The sequence below is a fragment of the Myxine glutinosa genome, chromosome 9, assembly GCF_964187855.1.
Source record: "Myxine glutinosa chromosome 9, kmMyxGlut1.1, whole genome shotgun sequence".
Lineage (NCBI taxonomy): Eukaryota > Metazoa > Chordata > Myxini > Myxiniformes > Myxinidae > Myxine > Myxine glutinosa.
The window spans coordinates 114,212,405-114,232,920 of record NC_136269.1 but is presented as its reverse complement, the minus strand read 5'-3'; the positions used below and the strand labels follow the sequence as shown (position 1 = coordinate 114,232,920).

General features: G+C 41.9%; 1 protein-coding gene across 1 annotated transcript in view; it reads right to left on the bottom strand.

The window, feature by feature from the left end:
* NRXN2 (neurexin 2) overlaps positions 1-20,486 on the bottom strand; it is an 871,230-nt gene extending 850,744 nt beyond the window's left edge. Inside the window, exon 1 of the mRNA XM_078784719.1 lies at positions 20,005-20,486. The gene's annotated coding sequence lies outside the window, so the exon portion shown is untranslated. The remainder of the gene's footprint in view (positions 1-20,004) is intronic.
* Between the last annotated feature and the right edge of the window lie 30 nt (positions 20,487-20,516).

The window sequence follows — 20,516 nt, the reverse complement described above, 5'->3', positions numbered from 1 at the left end:
TACGAATCCGCATCTGGATCTGGGAATTTGTTTAAGTGATTCTTTACCATTGAGAGATAGGGCCAAAAACGATATATTGCACGATATCCCAAAACGTTGTGGATCGATTCGGACAAAACCTGGTGGACAGATTATATGCGTGACAAGGACGAATTGATTTGATGTTGAAGATCCGAATCCGAGATTTAAAAAAAATTGTTAAAGTGATTCTTCACCATTGAAACATGGGGCCAAAAACTATATATAGTGTAATATTTCAAAAAGTTGTGTACCCGTTCGGACGAAACTAGGTGGATGAGTTGACGAGGTGACAAGAACAAGCTGATTAGATTTTGGTTCAGATCCGGATCCAGATCCGGCCCATCAGTGGGATAGAAAATGTAAACTGTTCAGCCTGGTGGAAGAATACACACCGATTGCCACTCTCTTTAATATATTGTTCTTTCAAAGGAATCTATATATAATGGAGCAAGTGTTTGTATGTATTGTTGCGGTTTTAGAACCCACACTTGTGTAAATATGACATTATTAAATGGTTAAAGGTTGCACCCCATAGTTAGGCCTCAGCAACACGTAGGTCACCATAGGATTCCAGTTATTTCATTAGTATGTGTATTAGATAAGGCCGTGTTTCCAATAGTTGAATCTGCGTTGTGTCAATCAAATAAGAAGTAGGCCCCATTCCGTTCAGTTTGCAACCTCCCTCAACAAGCGACGCCATTACGCGCCCTCCAGTCTGCCCTATGGCTCTCCCAATTTGTTACGCGCCTTTGTTAGCAGTGTTCGCTACCTTGAGCTGGAGCTCGCTCAAACGCCGCCATAAGCCACGTGGTGAGGCCCGGAAAAAGGGGGTGGAACGCCAAGAAGAAGGTGTGGCCACGTCATCCAGCCGTCAAAAACGGAGCCGGTAAGCCCTCACCAGCCAACCAGGGCTGAAGGGACATCGCCGACAGGCGTGGTTTTGGGCTCGCGGAGTGATCGCTTGGCGAGTTATAAAGGCGAGCGCAAAGCCCTTTCACAGGACTGCGCGGGGGACTTGCCAGCGAGCACATTTACCAAGAGACTCATGCGCCGGCGTTTGTTAAAGAGGCCGTGTTGGAAGGGTGGCTTGGAGAAGGACTGAGAAGAAGAAGGGCACGCTTGTTAAAGTGGACATTGGGGAGAGGGAGGGCGTTTGGCACAAGTGTGCACATATTACATACGCAGTACACCAGCTTCCCCCCGCTATATAATTGTCCGGTCACGTTCACCTACACGCGGAGCTGCCTGCCGGGTTTCACCCACTGGACCGGAGCCTGGACACCATCGCCGGACCCTCTACCTGTTCCATCAACCATCTACAATCCCCGTGTGAGTGTGTATGTGTGTCCTGGGTATTAAGAATAAGACTGTTTTAAGACTGCCCTGTGTTCTACTTCTTCCTCTTCCTATCCTGTACATTCTTTTGTTTCCTCTTCTTTCTGTACATGTGTAATAAATTACCTTGTTCTTTCTTGGCTTCCTCTTATCCGATCGCATCCGTCTTTTCTCTCATTGGGTAAACGTGGCACGATCGCAACTGCCATAATCAGGTTTAGTCTTTGTTAATAGCTCGGATCGCGGATTGCTATCCGCTCGGCATTTTCCATCATATCCGTGGTTCGAGCGGGAGTTATTCCCTCGTTTCCGGCCGGCGTTGGTAATTAGGTAGTAGTGAACCCCTAGGCCTAACAAACCCTACCTAACGCCGCGCCGGGAAGGACGGTATAACGTCCAGGACTCGGGTCGGCCAGATAAAAGGACAAGGGGATTAACCCCCCCCCCCCCTTGATAAGGGGAGAGCCGACATCTGAGATCCGTTACAATTGGTGTCAGGAGTGGGATTTGGACCCGAACCAAATTTTCTTATCTGTGAAAAAATTTGGTCAAAATTTTGAGCGGCCAAAATTTCATTACAACATCTAAATTGGATCGTGCCATGGATACTGGATAGCCAAGGCGATCGGATGCTGGTGGGGGTAAATGAAGGGTTAGAATTAACCCAGGACCTCAGGCAGGGAAGAACAATTGGGAGAGATGGAGGAGGAAAGGAATGAGGGTGCGGCACTGCGGCAGTGGGGGTTGCAGGCGCACAAAATGGCGGCGCCTCGCACATGGTGACGAGGGCCACGCCCGCTGCGCAAGCGGGAGGGATGGATCTGCAGGAGCTCATGGCGCAGCTACAGACAGTCATACAAATGGAGATGGCAAAGAATAGTAAGCAGATGGAAAATAAAATGGATGCTCAGAGTAATAAAATTGAAGGGATGGGAAACCAAATTGGGGGAATGAGAGACGGGTTGAGTAATTTGGAAAATAGAATGGGTGAGCAATTGGGAAGTCAAATTGGGGGATTAGACAGCAAAATCGGGGGGTTAGAAAGTAAATTGGGGGGATTAGAGAACAAATTAGGGGGTCAATTGGAGGACGTGGGTGGCCAAATGAAGGACAGGTTGACGGGATTGGAAAACAGAATGGCCGCCCAGGAGAACCAAATGGAAGGAGTGAAGAATGGGTTAACGGGGTTAGAAGACAAGATGGGGGGCCGATTGAGGGAAATGGGGGATCAATCCGCCCGGGAAATAAAACAAATGGGGGATCGGATAGAAGAGGTCAAAAATGGGCTGGAAAGCAAATTGGACACCCAAAAGAACGAATTGGAGCAAATGAGGGCGGCATCTAAGAAGGAAATGGGAGAGATGGGGGAGGATATAAGGTGCGGGGTGAGCGAAGAGGTCGGAGGGGTACGCAACGAGGTAAAGCGGGGTGAGGAGCGTGTGGAGAAGGAGGTGAGAAAGAGTACGGCTAGGTTACAAGGGGGTATAGAGGATTTGACGCGAGGAGTAGAGCAGCTGACAGTGGGACAAAAGGAGTTAGGGGAGCAAGTAAGTAAGAACACGGACGTGATAGGGGGGCTGAAAGCAGCCCAAAGGGAAATTAAGAAAGAACCTATGGCGACGAAGAAAGAATGCCAGATGGTACACGAGGGGCTGACAAAGAGGTTGGATGAGGTGGTAGAGACGTTGGGGGCGAGAGAACGAGAAGTTAGGAAGCATTTAGAGATGACCATAGGTGACCAAGATTTAAGTAGTGACAATTGTACAAGTAGTGGGGATGTAGAGTAGAGTAGATGGATTATAATGACGAGAGAGTGCTTAGTATAAGGGATGATGGGGAGCACTAGTATTAGAAGGGAGTACTTAGTTTAAATGATGCTGTGTGTATGAGCTTGAGGTTTCGGATGAAATGAGGCATTGCGTATGGAAGTCCTTATAGTGCTGGTTAGCAAATGAGGCAATGCTCGTGAAAGATGTGTGTGTGTGTGCGAAAATGTATGAGCAGAGTATTGTGGACAAGTGCAAGTGTATTGAGTGAATGACTTACATGGTGTGCAAGTGGAGAAGGGTTGTGTGGAATAAATGGTGTGGAGTAAATGGAGTGTGGAATGAGTAGTGTGGAGTGCATGGTGCGAAGGAGTGAATGGGGGAAGGATGGACCCCTTCACGAGTACCCGGGGCGGGTAGTTTAAAGTTAGGTAGAGGGAGTAGGAAAATTGGTCGGATATTGACATCTGTGGTGCGGGAAGCAGAAGAGTACTGCTTGGATGGGTGCATAAGTGTATGGAATGGCTGGGCATGTGAGCCTGTTAGTGCATATGGTTGGTTGAGCACCCCGCCACTGGTAGTCTGTCGGCCAGGTGAGGCCACAGGTAGGCTCTGGGAGCCAGGTTAGAGTTCAGTGGGGCCTGAGGATCCATGGGAAGGACCCGGGTTGCCCGATGCCAAGGAGGGCAGTAGTGGGGTGAGAGCCAGGAGAGCCTTCCCCAAGGTAGGTTAGGGTGAAGGAGCTAGGCAAGCTTGGGTGGCGACGTTCAGTGGCGGAGATGCGCAGGTAAGTAGGACCTGCTAGGGGAGCCACACGACCCAGCCCCGAAATTGTGCGAGGGCACAGATGGAAAAATGGGGGGAGTAAGACCCCAAATTGGTGAGCACCACAGTATGTGCAATGGGAATTGGTTTTTAGAACCACACAGAGTAATGATGGCCAATGGATTGGAAGGGCAAGACCCCGGGTAGTTTAAAGTGTTAATGTCCATTAGAGTATAGTTAGGAGAAAATCTCTTCGCACCATCCACATCCACTCACTAAGGTGAAAGAACTCCACACCAGATTTTTTTTGCAGACATTTGGAAAGTAAAGACGCATCTTGACGTGGGGTGAGACATTGTGGTTATTCCATCTCTTCCTCCTTAGGAGGGATTGGTGACAAATTTGGATTAGAGGGGATGGGAAAGACAAAACGTAGAGACGGAATTGGTAAATTTGTAAATTGTGTAAATACGGGGTAGGGGCAAGGGTAGAGTAGGTGACATGGGGGCGACGAACGCTACTCTCAGCTCGCTCTCCCGCGCCCTTCATGTCGCATTGCCTTGTTTTTATGTGTACCCTTGCGCCCTTGCCCCTCGCTAACTCTGCTTTGTCTTCCTTCCCCACTCATGGACCATCTTTTGTCAGAGGGGAGTGTGCAGGTGCCCTGGATCGTGCGCCCGCACCCTTGCTGCCTCCTGCCTGCACTGATGCACCATATGGACCACACGTTCTGTGGCCTGGCACCACTTATTATGGACCACACGTTCTGTGGCCTGGCCCCTCTGCTGGGACCGACCATTGTTGCCAGCGGTATCTGGCTTGCGGGCCACTGTGTTTTAAAGTGGCATCAATGCCATGCAGGTGGACCACCTACGTTGGCCCTGCTGGCCATAAATAAAAAAGCGGACGCGGTTTGTACCCTTTTTATTAAGTAACAGCAAGTAAGAAGAAGATCCATCAATCAAGCCAAGATACATCGGCCCAGCAGAGAAGCAAGAAGACATCATTCATCATTTTATTATTTTTGAAATGTTTGGTGCATTTTCATGATGGTGCTTTTTGGAACATTTTTTTTATTATGGTGCATATTGGTACATATGGGTATGGTGTATCGGTGCAGTGCATGGCAATGGCATTTCCTCTTATCAAAACATCTTCTCTTTTTCCCCACAAAAGACAGGTCCTGGGTTCTAGTTTTGTAAATAATCAAATTATTAGTGTCTTGTAAATAATGCTCCCCACCGGCTCTATGCGTAGTTTGAAGACCATTCCGTAATTCGGTTAATTGTGGGCGTGAGTCAGTTAGATAGGACGCAACGCAGCAGGGGGGACATATTTAGTGTTAAAACTGTCGCACTCAGGGTAGTAGGTTAAAAGTAGAGGGTAACCACACCTAAGTGTCACATTAATTTAAAAGATAGCCCTTTTGTTTCGGCTCGGGCCAAGCCTGGAAAAAGGGGGGGTGCAGTGTTGCGGATGTATAACCCACACTTGTGTAAATATGACATTATTAAATGGTTAAAGGTTGCACCCCATAGTTAGGCCACAGCAACACGTAGGTCACCATAGGATTCCAGTTATTTCATTAGTATGTGTATAAGATTAGGCCATGTTTCCAATAGTTGAATCTGTGTTGTGTCAATCAAATAAGAAGTAGGCCCCATTCCGTTCAGTTTGCAACCTCCCTCTCCAAGCGACGCCATTACGCGCCCTCCAGTCTGCCCTATGGCTCTCCCAATTTGTTACGCGCCTTTGTTAGCAGCGTTCGCTGCCTTGAGCTGGAGCTCGCTCAAACGCCGCCATAAGCCACGCGGTGAGGCCCGGAAAAAGGGGGCGGAATGCCAAGAAGAAGGTGTGGCCACGTCATCCAGCCATCAAAGGCGGAGCCGGTAAGCCCTCACCAGCCAACCAGGGCTGAAGGGACATCACCGACAGGCGTGGTTTTGGGCTCGTGGAGTGATTGCTTGGACGAGTTATAGGGGCGAGCGCAAAGCCCTTCACAGGACTGCGCGGGGGACTTGCCAGCGAGCACATTTACCAAGAGACTCATGCGCTGGCGTTTGTTAAAGAGGACGTGTTGGAAGGGTGGCTTGGAGAAGGGCTGAGAAGAAGAAGGGCGCGCTTGTTAAAGAGGACATTGGGGGGAGAGAGAGGGCGTTTGGCACAAGTGTGCACATCCGATCGCCTTGATTGTCCATGGCGCGATCTCAAAATTCGGGTTTTATAAAACAACAAAATTTCGGCAGCTTGTAATTTTGACCAAATTTTTTTCTACACGTTCTTAAAAAATTTGGTTCGGGCCTCGTATCCCACTCCTAGACACCAATTGTTACGGGTCGCGGACAAGATGTTACTTTGACCGAGCGGTTGGTATGACTGCGACCGTTACAGGATCCCCGATTGGCCCGACTCCCCCAACGTTGACCAGATCGCACCACAGATATTCAATTTGGAAACCTCTAAAGCGACCGAAAGAGAAGGAAGAGAGAAGAAGACAGAGTACGGAGGAATAACAGGATTTATTATACACACAAGCAAAAAGAAAGAGCGATCAAAGTTATTTACAAGCAATGGATGGAAGAAGCAGTCACACAGTGAATCGTTAGCTTATACTAGTCAATTTACTTAACCCCAGGACAACGATTAGGACAGACGACGTTCACACTTACACGGGGGATATTGCAGGCAGGTATGGCTTGAGGATGGATGGTTGTTTTGGGAGGCAATGGAGGGTCCAGCGTGGATTGCTGCCTGGCGCGTCCTTTTCGTGGCCTGCGGCCCCTTAGCTGCCCCCTTAGCTGCAGCGCAGCTGGTCGCACGATGGCTCGCACACACCTGCTCTCGTTCAGGCGTCTTCCTTCTCCCCAGCAACAACAAGCGACAGCAAGCAAGAGGACGGGGTCAGAGCAAGAGGACGGAGTCAGAGCAAGAGGACGGGGTCAGAGCAAGAGGGTGGGGTCAGAGCAAGAGGGTGGAGTGCGTCCCACGGCGGCTTATATTGGTCTCCTCACCGAACCTTCGCGCACTTTCTCGGGGGTTCCCGCTCCGCCCTCTCTTAGCCAAACCCCTTGTTCTGGGTTGGATGAGCGGGGCCGACTTACTCCTCCCCCCTATGACGAGGGGGGCGACTCGTCTTCTCTAGCCACTCCCCTTGTTCGTAATGGCCGCAAATGGCGAAAACCGGTCAGCAGCTGCAGGTAAGGCGCCGTCACGTTGCACAGCAGTTCAGTACTGCAATAAACGGTTGCTGTCAAAGCTCAAGTGAGGGAATCCCTGGCACTTGAGCTGCCATGGATCATCGGAGGGGCCTACGCTTTATTTCGTTTGATGCAATGCAGAGTCAATCTAGTGGGAAACACATATTTAGCCTACATAGAATAAGGAAATAAACTATTTAAAAAGATATATCGTGGCCTGTGTGTAAGTTTCATGGAATTAACTAGGAGGACGGCTGCGACCATTATTTACATTACGAGGGTGTTACACACAACAAAACCATACTTTTCACATTCGTTACACTTTCTCCAAAATTGTTACACTTCTCAAAACCGTTACCCTTCTCAAAACCGTTACACTTCTCAAATTCGTTACAATATATATATATATATATTTGTATAATTCTTCTGCAGGGATGGAGCGGAACTTCGATTCGATTCAGTAGCTTATGTGAAAAGAGCCACCCAGGCAAATACCCCAGTGAGCTTCTGCATTGTAAGTTATATCCTCAATTAGCTGTTGCAAATTTGCAACGCCTGCCCGGAAAGGGCAGGCGTTGCAAATAAACAGCATTTTTCTCAGGTCTAAATGGCTACACATGATTTAGAAGGTGTGAAAAGATAATAGTTTGGTGAGAATATGAAAATTTCAATTTAAAATGTGTCACTTAAATGTCACTTAAGATAACAGACTCTATTGCTGTTTACAAGGGAAAAAAGACAAAGTTTTTTTTTTTTTACAATTCTCATCAACATATTGGCTAAAGTATACAGACAAGGCAGGTGTTTCTTAGAATTCTTCAAAACATGTGCGTAGATCTTGCGTAGTTTCTTGCGTAGATCACGATCAAGTAACTTCAAACTGATCAGATAAAGTGTTGTATTTGTCGAATTATGACCTCATAATGAACCTCAATGACATCATCATCCACACTTATTCCCCATGTGAAGTACTTTACAATGAGCCAAGTTTCAACAAAAAATATTTCCCCCCTATCAAGCAGTTTTGGAGATATTGAGGTCCAAAGTTTTTTTCATTTTTCTAACATGACGCCCACACCACATTACATGTGACATGATAATTATCATTTAAAAATCTACATGAGTAGTTGCATCCTTTGGTGAAAATTTTGTGTCAATCAGACCAATGGTTACCAAGAAAATGAATTAAAAAGGGAATGCACATGCAAAAGTGTGGCAGAAGAAAAATAAACGGAACAAAAACAATGTTTCCCATCCTGGAAAAAACTGGAACCCTAATAATACAGAATAATCAACAGAAGAAAAAAAACAACAGGGTTCCAGCCTGGAAGACTGAGTACCCTAACTAGAAAGAGCAATTGGATATTGCAGACCCTCACCAGGACATGTTTGTGTGGCAAATAAATGGAAGGAATTACTAAATGAAAGGTCATTGATTGCAAATGAAAGGTCTAAAATCTAAATGGTCTGAAAAGGTGTAAAGGTGTAAAGGTTTAAAGGTTTAAAGGTCGAAAGGTCAAAGGACTGGAAGGTCTGAAAACGTCTACCTAAAAGTCAGAGGTCTAAAGGGGTCGAAAAAGTCTAAACTGGTTGAAAGGGTTGAAAGGGTCTTCAAAGGTCGAAGGGGACTAAAGGGTATACTTTTAGATCGGAAGGGTCTTAATTGCCTAAAGAGGTATAAAGGGTTCTTTAAAATGTCTAAAAAGGATCAAAAGGTCAAAGGAGTCCAAAGGGTGTTGAAAGGTCTTGAAGGTGTAAAGGTGTAAAGGTGTAAAGCGTTGGTTCCCAAATGGGAGGGTCACCTTCCTTGGGGGGCACGAGGCAGGTTAAAGGAATGCGTGAGGCCAGTGGGGCAAATGTAATAAGGTTCAGTGTAATGCTTCTAAAACTGAATTTCTTCCCATCTCTCTCCCTCTAAAACCCCTCAACTGTCCAATCTCCTTTGAAAGCTCCACAATTACACCATGTGATTCAATAAACCTACTAGGTATTACCACAACATCAAATTTATCCTAGAATCCACACATTACACAAATAGCTAAATCTGCCTCAAAGAAAATAGGAGTCCTGTTCAGATGTCTAAGATTCGTCTCCTCCGAGCAGTTGCTTCAACTATATAAAGGATTTATTCACACTTGCATAGAGTACTGGTCTCACATCTGCGGAGATTCTAGCTCCACATACTTACTGGACAGAATTGAATCCAAAGTAATCCGACTTATCAACTCTCCCAATCTGACTTCAAAACTCGACCCACTCAAACTACGCCGCAAAGTTGCCTCTTTCTCTTTTCTATCGATATTACTTTAGTTTTTGCTCCCAAGAACTTGCTACTTGTGTCCCTCTGCCATTAGCGAGACCACGGAATACTCAACAAGCCACTACATCTCATGATTATTGTGTGGCCATTGGCAACTCAAGGGTGGGCCGTTATGATGTTTGTTTCTTCCCCTCCTCTGCCAAACTCTGGAACTCTTTACCTTATCATGTATTTCCAAACACTTACGACCTTCCCCTTTTCAAAAAGCAGATATTTTTTTACTTCCTCAAAAACTCAGACTATTCTCTCTTTCTTCACGTTTCTATCAATGCAGCTCTTTTATTTAAGGCCTGGCATTGAAGAGGACTATATAATCAGTGACTGAAGCCTTCAACATAAAAAAAATGTACAAAAAATTGATAAATCAAGTTAGATATTTATACGAACACCAATGTTCTCTGCCTCGCGATACCCCCACCACCTTCAAACATCACACCAGCTCCGTGTGTGCTTCCTGTGAACATCACCACAACTAATGGACTTGTTGACACACGCTGAGAAGCCACAAAGTAAGTACAGTCAACCCTCGTTAATCCGGACTACTTTGTTCCAGGCACCCAATGTCGGATTAGTGAGCTTGTCGGATAAACGATTTTGCGGATTAGAGGGATAAAATGAATGGCGTTAATCTGTTCCTGGATGTTTTGGTCGGATAGCGAGATTTCCGGAATAAACGGAGTCGGATTAACGAGGGTTGACTAGTTCCATAATTTGAGGTTATTCTTACCGCTTTTTTACAGTTTTTGCATGTTATGCCTAACAAATATATTCGGTATCATAGTATTTAGTATCTGATATATTGGAAGTGTCGTACAGTAGAAGCTTGTTTTTCCCTTGCCTTGGTGGAGCGATGCGGATGTTGGAATCATTGTTGGTATAGCGATCGCGGCGTCAGCATCTCCCATGCAATTCGATTTGCTGGATTAACTTCTTCACTACGTAAAGCTGGGGGGACCCACTCACACATTTCGCATCTGGATTTAAAGCCGGAAGGAGCTGTGTGCTCTTATTCGTCAATCATCCCTGTTGTAGTGTAGTATCAATAGCGGGCAGTGGCCATGGTGGTGTAGTGTCTTTACTGCGTCTGAAATGAACACTTTACTGAGTCTGAAATGAAAATGTATTTCAAAAAAAAGGGGGTGTGAGGGTTTGGTGAAACAGCATAATCGATGTCCACAAAGTAAATTTAAAGGTATAGAGAGAAAAGGAAAAGGAAATGAAGATGGGCAGAGAAATGCAACAAGTAAATAAAGAGGTGAAGATATGAAAGTCTAAAGTGATGGAAATACAGATAAGATAAAAATAGACAGTAAACATGAGGAATGAGTGAATATTAAATAAATAATTACAAGGGGAAAAAGAATTACAATGAAATAGAACTACTGCAGTTAAATTGTATTTTGCCATCAAGAAAAAGGTCTTTCTCCAATGTTGATTTATATTTTGGAAGTGTTGTACAGTAGATTATATTTTTCCACCAAAACACCATGCTATCGTGTCATATTCATTATTTTCTCAAAATGGAATCAACCGATTCACTGTTAATGAAAACAAAATGACGTACACAAAAAACAAAATGACCAGAATTTTCTGGACACGCCATGTCGGTACTCTATATACAGGGACTCTACCCCACCCCCACCCCTCATCCCACTCCTCTCCTCTCCTCCATCCCCACCCCTTCGCCTCCCTCCTCCCACGCCTTACCTTGCCTCCTCCTACCCCTTCCCCTGCTTCTCCTACCCCTTCCCCTGCTTCTCCCCTCCGGACTCCCACCCCTTCCCTACGACAGGTGATGGCTCGTGTGTTTGTTTATAAGTTATGAATTGTGACAAAATGACTGTTTAAAAGCTTTAAAGGAAAATGCAAACCAATGTCTCATTGGCTTTTATATAGAAGATAGCATCGCTCCAAGCTCCTAGTAAAATGAAATTACATCATCAATGTAAGTAGACCGTACAAAAAGGCGACAATGAACAAACATCGAAGAATAGCACTCAAAATTGACTAACAGTCATTAACAATATTTGATAGTGTTAATTTGTTCTCCTGGCAGCTACGGACGTCCCTGGGTGCATCCAGGTAGTGTTTGTGCCTTGATTTAACTTCCGCACAAATTTTACAACAAAAATGTGATAATCTCTAGAATATCTTAACCTGAGCCAAATTTCAAAATATAAACTGTTTACAAAAACAAAAAATAAAGCTTAGCAACAGTTCAGACTAAGAAAAAGTGTTTATTTGTTCTCTGGGCATCTACGGATGTCTCAAGATGGACGGCACAGATAAGGTACACCAAACACAAACACGACTATTTTTATACGTATATTAATATAACTACATTACATACAAGCAGAGCACACAAAAAGGTGACACAATGCGATCTCATGTAAAAAAAAAACTATGTGCATAAAAAAGTAGTGTTGCCTACTGCATCGCCATGGCTTGCAAAAGCAGCGTGTAGAGCACAATCCCATTAATTATCTTCAAAAAGGGGTGTTTAAATTGACCCAAACACCCAGTTTTCATTCAAGTAGTCCCTTGGAGTTTCATCACAGGTTATTCTCACGTTCAAGATGCCAATGTGCCAAGTTTTTATCTCACCTGGAACAAAGTTCACGGGAGCTTATGCGATGGTGGTCAGTCAGTCAGTCAGTCAGCCCGTCCGTCCGTCCGTCCGTCCATAAACACTTGCAACTTCTTCTCCGAAACCGCTGAAGAGATTGTGACCAAATTTGGCACAAATGATATTTGTTGTGTTGTGACTAAAGTTTGTTCACGGCATTAAAAAAAAATCTGGGTCTAAGGGGGTCTACCAGAGGTCAAAGTGGATCCAGGATTGACCACCCCAAATAGGAATTTGCTTTTCCCCTGAACTACAAACAATATTTCCATGAAACTTGACCACAACCTTAATCACCCATAATGTACCAATGTTTGTTCAAGGCATTATAAAAATTGGGGTCTTAGGAGGTATATGGGGTTGGTGGAGTGGGGAGGGGGTTGCCCCCCAAAATAGGTATTCTTATGGCATAGCCCATCGGGCAAAGCCGTCTCGAACAGTGTTTGTCCATCTGTATGTATGTCCCCTCAAACGTATACCAATCAGAGCTGAGGATCTGGTCACATGACAGGGTGATGTGATTACGCCTGATGTCGTTACGGTGGTACGGCGGCTGACTCTCCACACTCCGCCATTTTTATTTATATGCCGTTCATGCTGAACATATTGTCGAACCTGTCATATATCACAATCGCCATGCTCTACCTTTTCGTTTTTCATTCAGTGTGAAATATACAAACCGATAGTTAAAATGACCATCAAATATCGAAAGCATCGGCGTTACGTCTCTTCCAACAAAACGGTACGTACCCAATCCTTGTGGGGTATATATATATATATATATATATATATATATATATATATATATATATATATATATATATATATTACAGTAGATCTTCCCTCAGTTCTGTAAGTAAAACTTACCTCACGGATGTCTGGATTCCTCCAAATTTCTTTGTTTAATGTTAGGAGCAGCATTAGCGACTGTTTAAAAAGCTAATCATATGTGTTTGTGGTTTATAATATTTTACAAGCCTGGCTATGCCGCTGTTAGGCTTTCGGTCTTGTTTTTGTTTGTTTGTTTGTTTAAAGTCTTATGATTATGTTAGTATGATTCCACATGCTGCCCTGTCTTCGAGCAATCATTGAAATTGGTTTAAAATACCTATATTCAGTGCAGTATACTGTTTATTCTACCAGATGAGCACCAGGGGTATTGCCCCTATGTTTAACTGGTCCAATCATCGATAAATTTGCCCACATAACTCAGAAGTATTGTTTTTTTTGCATCCCTGACCCACAAAAAGATCGTCAACTTTGTGCTTTGTGGTTGAAAAACCAAGGAACAAGCAAACTCAACATCAAAACCTATGTTCATTCGAAATGTGTTGTTTGTGAAGATCACTTCGAGCTGTCAGCATTCATATTTGATCAGCAGGATCACTACCTGGGGGAAACAAGCCTAGGAAATTTGCCGAAACACAATGCTGTACCGACACATTTTAGCCACAAATCCTGCACAGTGCCCTCATCATGACCCTCTACGGTTCAGACATAATACTAAAATACAAAGACAGGTAAGACATTATATTTTAACTATTTTTTCCATAATTATAACCTTTGCAACTTTGTCAATTTTGCTTGTTGCGTAGAGACAGCCCACTCGTAATGTGCATACTACCTCTACATTGATCGATTGGAATATTATTGCATTTGGCTTCTCGGTGTTCAGGTTCCAGAACTGTCGGCACGGCCTACTAGCTGGTATTGTGCCATTGTTGACTGAGTGTACCAGGCTAGACACGGGCAAAACTTTCATGTTGATTTGAAGCAAGGCCCATATGAGCCAAGCTCATACGATCACGAACATTCGCTCGGAAATAAACACACAATCACGAACATTCACTGGTTTGATAATATCTCAATACAATCGTGATTTTGAGTTTCCACTTGAACAATGCCACTTTTATCCATCCTAAATGTGGGTAAGAGTGTGGGTGGGAAGTTTCATACATTTCTCTATACAATTATAATTTAGATTTATTGATTTGTAAGTGTTTCATATCCGCCCTTTCTCACCAGAAAATGTATCCGTATTGGTTATCCCGTCAGATCCGAGTCTCTATTAGTTTGCATTATGAGTGTTTTTAACATTGCCTTTTGTTATATCAATGCTATAGTATTAATTTGTGATTGGAATGACGCTGTTTGGAATTAAATTTGTGATATAAAATATAGAGAGATTGAGTTTCAAGCAGAGTGAGGAAATGACGTGAGGGTTTCCACAATGACTTTCGTGGATTCGGCATTTGTACTTTCTTCATTCTGCATATTTTATAAACAATTCTGAAACAAAATATTTTGCAATGCGAAATTTCAAAGATATGTGTAGGATGTGTATGTGCTATTTTGGTATAAAGACAGTGTGTGTGTCGTTGGTTGTTATCTCTATTTCCGGGTTTCACGAGTTGGAAAGGAGTCCTCCTAAGTTTCCACCTCCGCTTCGCTTCGGTAGGATATCACGGTGCATGGACCAAGCTGTTGAAATTTTGTTGTTCTCAGACTTTTGTTCTTAGAGATTGTGTGTGTGTGTGTGTGTGTGTGTGTGTGTGTGTGTGTGTGTGTGTGTGTGTGTGTGTGTGTGTGTGTGTGTTTGCGCGAGTGCTTCCGCGAGTGTTTGCTGGTGTGCGTGTGTGTGTGTGTGTGTGTGTGTGTGTGTGTGTGTGTGTCCAGGGCAAAACTGTTTTACCACTGGAGCTTTAGTCATAATTTTCAACAAACCTTTATTATGAGAATACAATGATTGGATCGATCAAAATGTAAAAGGGCAAACAACACAATAAATAGAAATAGCCCTTATTAACCCGTCCGCCGCACGCCTGCACGAGACGGGTTTTTTTTCAATAGCTTCCATGTTTATTTATTTAACATTTGCGATTTTATTTAGTCCAGGCTATAACTTTGAGTTTTGATAATTTGAGGGTTTTTTTTTTTTTTTTACATCAAATTTTTAACAAACCTTTATTATGAAAATATGGAGAACATTAATTAATAAATTTAACATTTTTTTTAGCTGTTGTTTTCATCAATTTTAGTTTGAGTACAGAGCAGAAGTGGATGGGCTTTGCATTTTGAAATGCTTTCTAGTTTTAATAAGTGTTTGCTCAGGTGGGTCGAAGTTTTAATTACTATTTTATGGAAAAACTGTGAAAATACATGAAAAGACCAAGCATACGGCCTTCAAGGGCCAAACCGAGCAACGGAGGGATTATAATCGGAATGACTAAGAATTCTACAACAACCGAGGAATCCAGTGGTCTGTTGCATTTAAAACGGATGCCAATAATTTCCCAATATGCTCCAACATCCCAATATTCCCTCACCACATTAAACTATAAAGACCAAATGCATTACAAAAGGTATATTGTTGGGATTGTACTTGTGTGTACATTACAAACACCAGCTTCTCCTCATGAGTGGAGAGGTTTATGCATTTGGGGCTTCTTTGGCTCACAATACTTACATTAATTGCAATGATGAGATCACTTATTGTTCCTCAGACGTAGCCTTCCATTCCCATCACTTGGAAGGCTGAGGAAATGCTTTTGCATGTCGAGGATTATTACTTTTTCTTTGCCAGAGTGAGAATGCATTCACAAAAGCTACACGTTGGAAGCAAAATAAATAAATAAATAAATCATAAATTTTTTTAGAGAAAAAAAAAAAGTTAAAAGAAATTAAAATGCTCAATTTTTGTGGAGAAAAATATAAATGAAACTAATAAATGGCTCAATTAGTGTGCAGGGAAAATAAATAAACAAATAAATAAACAAATATTAATCCCAGTTCATGTGGAGAAATCTATAAAAACCTTTTTTTTAAACAATTTGTGTGGAGGAAAAAATAAAGATCAAACAAATAAAAGGCTCAATTAGTGTGTGGGGAAATATAATAAATAAACAATTAACCCCAATTCTTCTGGTGGGGGTAGGGTGGTGAGCCTAAATTGTGTCGAAAAAAACCAAACATATAAAGCCCAATTTGTGTGGAGAAAAATAAAACGAAACAAAACAAATAAAAAGCCCAATTTGTGTGGAGAAAAATAAAACAAAACAAAACAAAGCTAAATTAGTGCGTGGCGAAAAATACATTAAATAATCGCAATTCTTGTGGTGGGGAAGGAGGAGCCTAATTGGTGCGGAAAATATAAACAAAAGATAAAAAGCCCAATTCGTGTGAAGAAAAATAAAATGAAACAAAACAAATAAAAAGCCCAATTTGTGGAGAATAATAAAACAAAACAAAACAAATAAAAAGCCCAATTTGTGTGGAGAAAAATAAAACAAAACAAATAAAATGCCCAATTTGTGTGGAGAAAAATAAAATAAAACAAAACAAAGCTAAAAGAGTGCGTGGGGAAAAAATACAATAAATAATCCCAAGTCTTGTGGTGGGGAAGGAGGAGCCTAATTGGTGTGGAAAATATAAACAAAAGATTTAAAAAACCAATTCATGTGAAGAAAAATAAAATGAAACAAAACAAATAAAAAGCCCAATTTGTGTGGAGAAAATGAGATAAAACAAAACAAATAAAAAGCCCAATTTGTGTGGGGAAAAATAAAACAAAACAAAACAAATAAAAAGCCCAATTTGTGTGGAGAAAAATAAAACAAAACAAAACAGATAAAAAGCCCAATTTGTGTGGAGAAAAATAAAACAAAACAAAACAAATAAAATGCCCAATTTGTGTGGAGAAAAATAAAACAAAACAAAACAGACAAAAAGCCCAATTTGTGTGGAGAAAAATAAAACAAAACAAAACAAATAAAATGCCCAATTTGTGTGGAGAAAAATAAAACAAAACAAAACAGACAAAAAGCCCAATTTGTGTGGAGAAAAATAAAACAAAACAAAACAAATAAAATGCCCAATTTGTGTGGAGAAAAATAAAACAAAACAAAACAGATAAAAAGCCCAATTTGTGTGGAGAAAAATAAAACAAAACAAAACAAATAAAATGCCCAATTTGTGTGGAGAAAAATAAAATAAAACAAAACAAAGCTAAATGAGTGCGTGGGGAAAAAATACAATAAATAATCCCAATTCTTGTGGTGGGGAAGGAGGAGCCTAATTGGTGTGGAAAATATAAACAAAAGATAAAAACCCCAATTCATGTGAAGAAAAATAAAATGAAACAAAACAAATAAAAAGCCCAATTTGTGTGGAGAAAATGAGATAAAACAAAACAAATAAAAAGCCCAATTGGTGCGGGGAAAATGAGTTAAAACAAAACAAATAAAAAGCCCAATTGGTGTGGGGAAAAATGAGATAAAACAAAACAAATAAAAAGCCCAATTGGTGTGGAGAAAAATGAGATAAAACAAAACAAATAAAAAGCCCAATTGGAGTGGAGAAAAAAAAAAAAAAAAAAAAAAGCTCAATTAGTGTGGAGAAAAGTAAAATAAAATAAAACATATAAAAAGCGCAATTGGTGTGGAGAAAAATAAAATAAAACATAAAAAGCTCAATTGGTGTGGAGAAAAATAAAATAAAACAAAACAAGTAAAAAGCTCAATGTGTGTGGGGGAAAAAATCAAATAAATAAGCCCAATTTTTGTCGTTGGGAAGGAGGAGCCTAATTGATTTGGAAAATAGAAACAAAACATTAAAAGCCCAATTCGTGTGAAGAAAAATAAAATAAAACAAAACAAATAAAAACTTCAATTAGTGTGAGGAAAATAAGATAAACAAGAAAGAGCAGAGATTGCAGACCCTCGCCAGGATGTTTTCAGTACTTTTAAGGCTTTTGTGTTAAAACAAATGTGGCGGCTGACCCACGTGACCAATGACGTCATAATTTTTTTTCTCCACCAAATTATCCCTAGATTATGCTCAACAAATTTCATCTTGATCAGATGAAGTTTTGTACTTGTCGAATTATGACGTCATAATGGAGGCACCTATGACATCATCATTAACAGATGTTATTCCACATGGAGAGTTCTTTACAATGAGCCATGTCTCAATTTTTTATATGCAGAGCTTTCGGATATATGGAGGTGGAAATTTCTTCGGTTTTTCCAAGACGGCTGAGCCACGTGACCGATTACGTCATTATTATTTTTTCTCCACAAATTTATGCCAACATGACACTCAAGAAATTTCATCTTAATCGATGATGTTTTGTACTTGTCGAATTAAGACGTCATAATGGAGGCACCTATGACATCATCATTAACATATTTTATTCCCCATGGAAAGTTCTTTACTGAACCATGTGACCTATGACGTCATAATTATCATTAAAAATTTATACAGGTGGAGTTGCACCTATGGTGAAACTTTCCTGTCAATTGGGCCAACGGTTGCAGAGAAAATCATATTTATTCTGTGCGGACAAACAGACAGACAGATAAACGGACTCAAATGCAATACCCTCTCCTCTGGCGCGAGTAATAATTCCAATCATTGTGGTGGGGGGGAGGGGGGGGGAGGAGGAGGAGCCTAATTGGTGTGGAAAATATAAACAAAAGATAAGAAGCCCAATTTGTGTGGAGAAGAATAAAATATAAACAAAACAAATAAAAAGGCTGAGTCATGTATCTAGATGAAAAATAAATTAATAAATACCCAAAAAGCCAAATTTGTATGAGGGAAAAAATAAATTAATAAATACCCAAAAAGCCAAATTTGTATGAGGGAAAAAATAAATTAATAAATACCCAAAAAGCCAAATTTGTATGAGGGAAAAAATAAATTAATAAATACCCAAAATGCAAAATTTGTATGAGGGAAAAAATAAATTAATAAATACCCAAAAAGCCAAATTTGTATGAGGGAAAAAATAAATTAATAAATACCCAAAAAGCCAAATTTGTATGAGGGAAAAAATAAATTAATAAATACCCAAAATGCAAAATTTGTATGAGGGAAAAAATAAATTAATAAATACCCAAAATGCAAAATTTGTATGAGGGAAAAAATAAATTAATAAATACCCAAAAAGCCAAATTTGTGAGGGAAAAAATAAATTAATAAATACCCAAAATGCAAAATTTGTATGAGGGAAAAAATAAATTAATAAATACCCAAAAAGCCAAATTTGTATGAGGGAAAAAATAAATTAATAAATACCCAAAAAGCCAAATTTGTATGAGGGAAAAAATAAATTAATAAATACCCAAAAAGCAAAATTTGTATGAGGGAAAAAATAAATTAATAAATACCCAAAATGCAAAATTTGTATGAGGGGAAAAATAAATTAATAAATACCCAAAAAGCAAAATTTGTATGAGGGAAAAAATAAATTAATAAATACCCAAAAAGCCAAATTTGTATGAGGGAAAAAATAAATTAATAAATACCCAAAAAGCCAAATTTGTATGAGGGAAAAAATAAATTAATAAATACCCAAAAAGCCAAATTTGTATGAGGGAAAAAATTAATTAATAAATACCCAAAAAGCCAAATTTGTATGGAGGGAAAAAATAAATTAATAAATACCCAAAAAGCAAAATTTGTATGGAGGGAAAAAATGAATTAATAAGGAGCTCGACGGTTCGTGTGGAGAAGAACGAGTTCATTTTGCGCACCTTTTCCAGCATGGCGAATAGAGCCGTTTAAAATGCAGAGACGCACAGAAACCATGTGCAAGTGTCGATGCGATGAGGAAGGAATCTTTGCGATATGAAATGTCTGCGTAGCCGTAATCGCGCCATCGCGAGAGCCGAAGGACACGCAGCCCGCGCCGTCTCGGGAGGAGGAAAATAACCCGTGGTGAGGCGCGCGGGTTATCGGCACCGGGACGCTCCCAAGTTGTCCCAAGACCCATCCCGTTATCGTTTGAGGGACGAGCGCGGATGGGCGAGATAAAGGCGCTGTTTGCACGGGGCTGTCCGCGCGTGTCATCGCCGCTTGACCATCACGCCGACACGCAGACACATTTCCCCGGGAGGAGGACATAGCAAACCCGTACGTGCTCGGAAGGGCTTCCTCAGGCACGGCAGAAGCGATCCGGCTCGATCGGCTGCTCACCTGCGTGATGCTTCCCGCTGCTGCGGCTGAGCGACCGAGTGGCTCCAAGCGCTGGGAATTGCGTCTCCCGAAATCCATCCGATGCTCGGCGGGCTCTGCGTGAGGAAAAAAAAACGTCCGCCCAGCGTCTCCTCTCGCGCGGCAATGAACCTGAGGGAGACTTCCGTCCTCTCGTGAGAATTTCGCTCCACCCGATATGGCTCTGAGCTGCGAGCTTCACCAGGAAATGCTCACGACCGTCACCACCGACGCCTTTCCTACCTTCACTGACCTCTTGCAATTACCCCTCCGCCCTTCCTCACCTCGCGTGCAATATTCATGTCTCACCTCACCGGAAACCGCTCTATGTCTGACGGATAGGCTCTTATCTGGGAATCCAGAGAAGACGAACGCACCAAGATGCCTGAAAATCGGATGTCCGAGCAGAGGAGCAGCGGGCGAGGGCGCCACAACCGCTCCGATTGTTAGCGGCTCTTCCCGCCCCGCCCCTACCACCTCCTTACCCGCGCGCG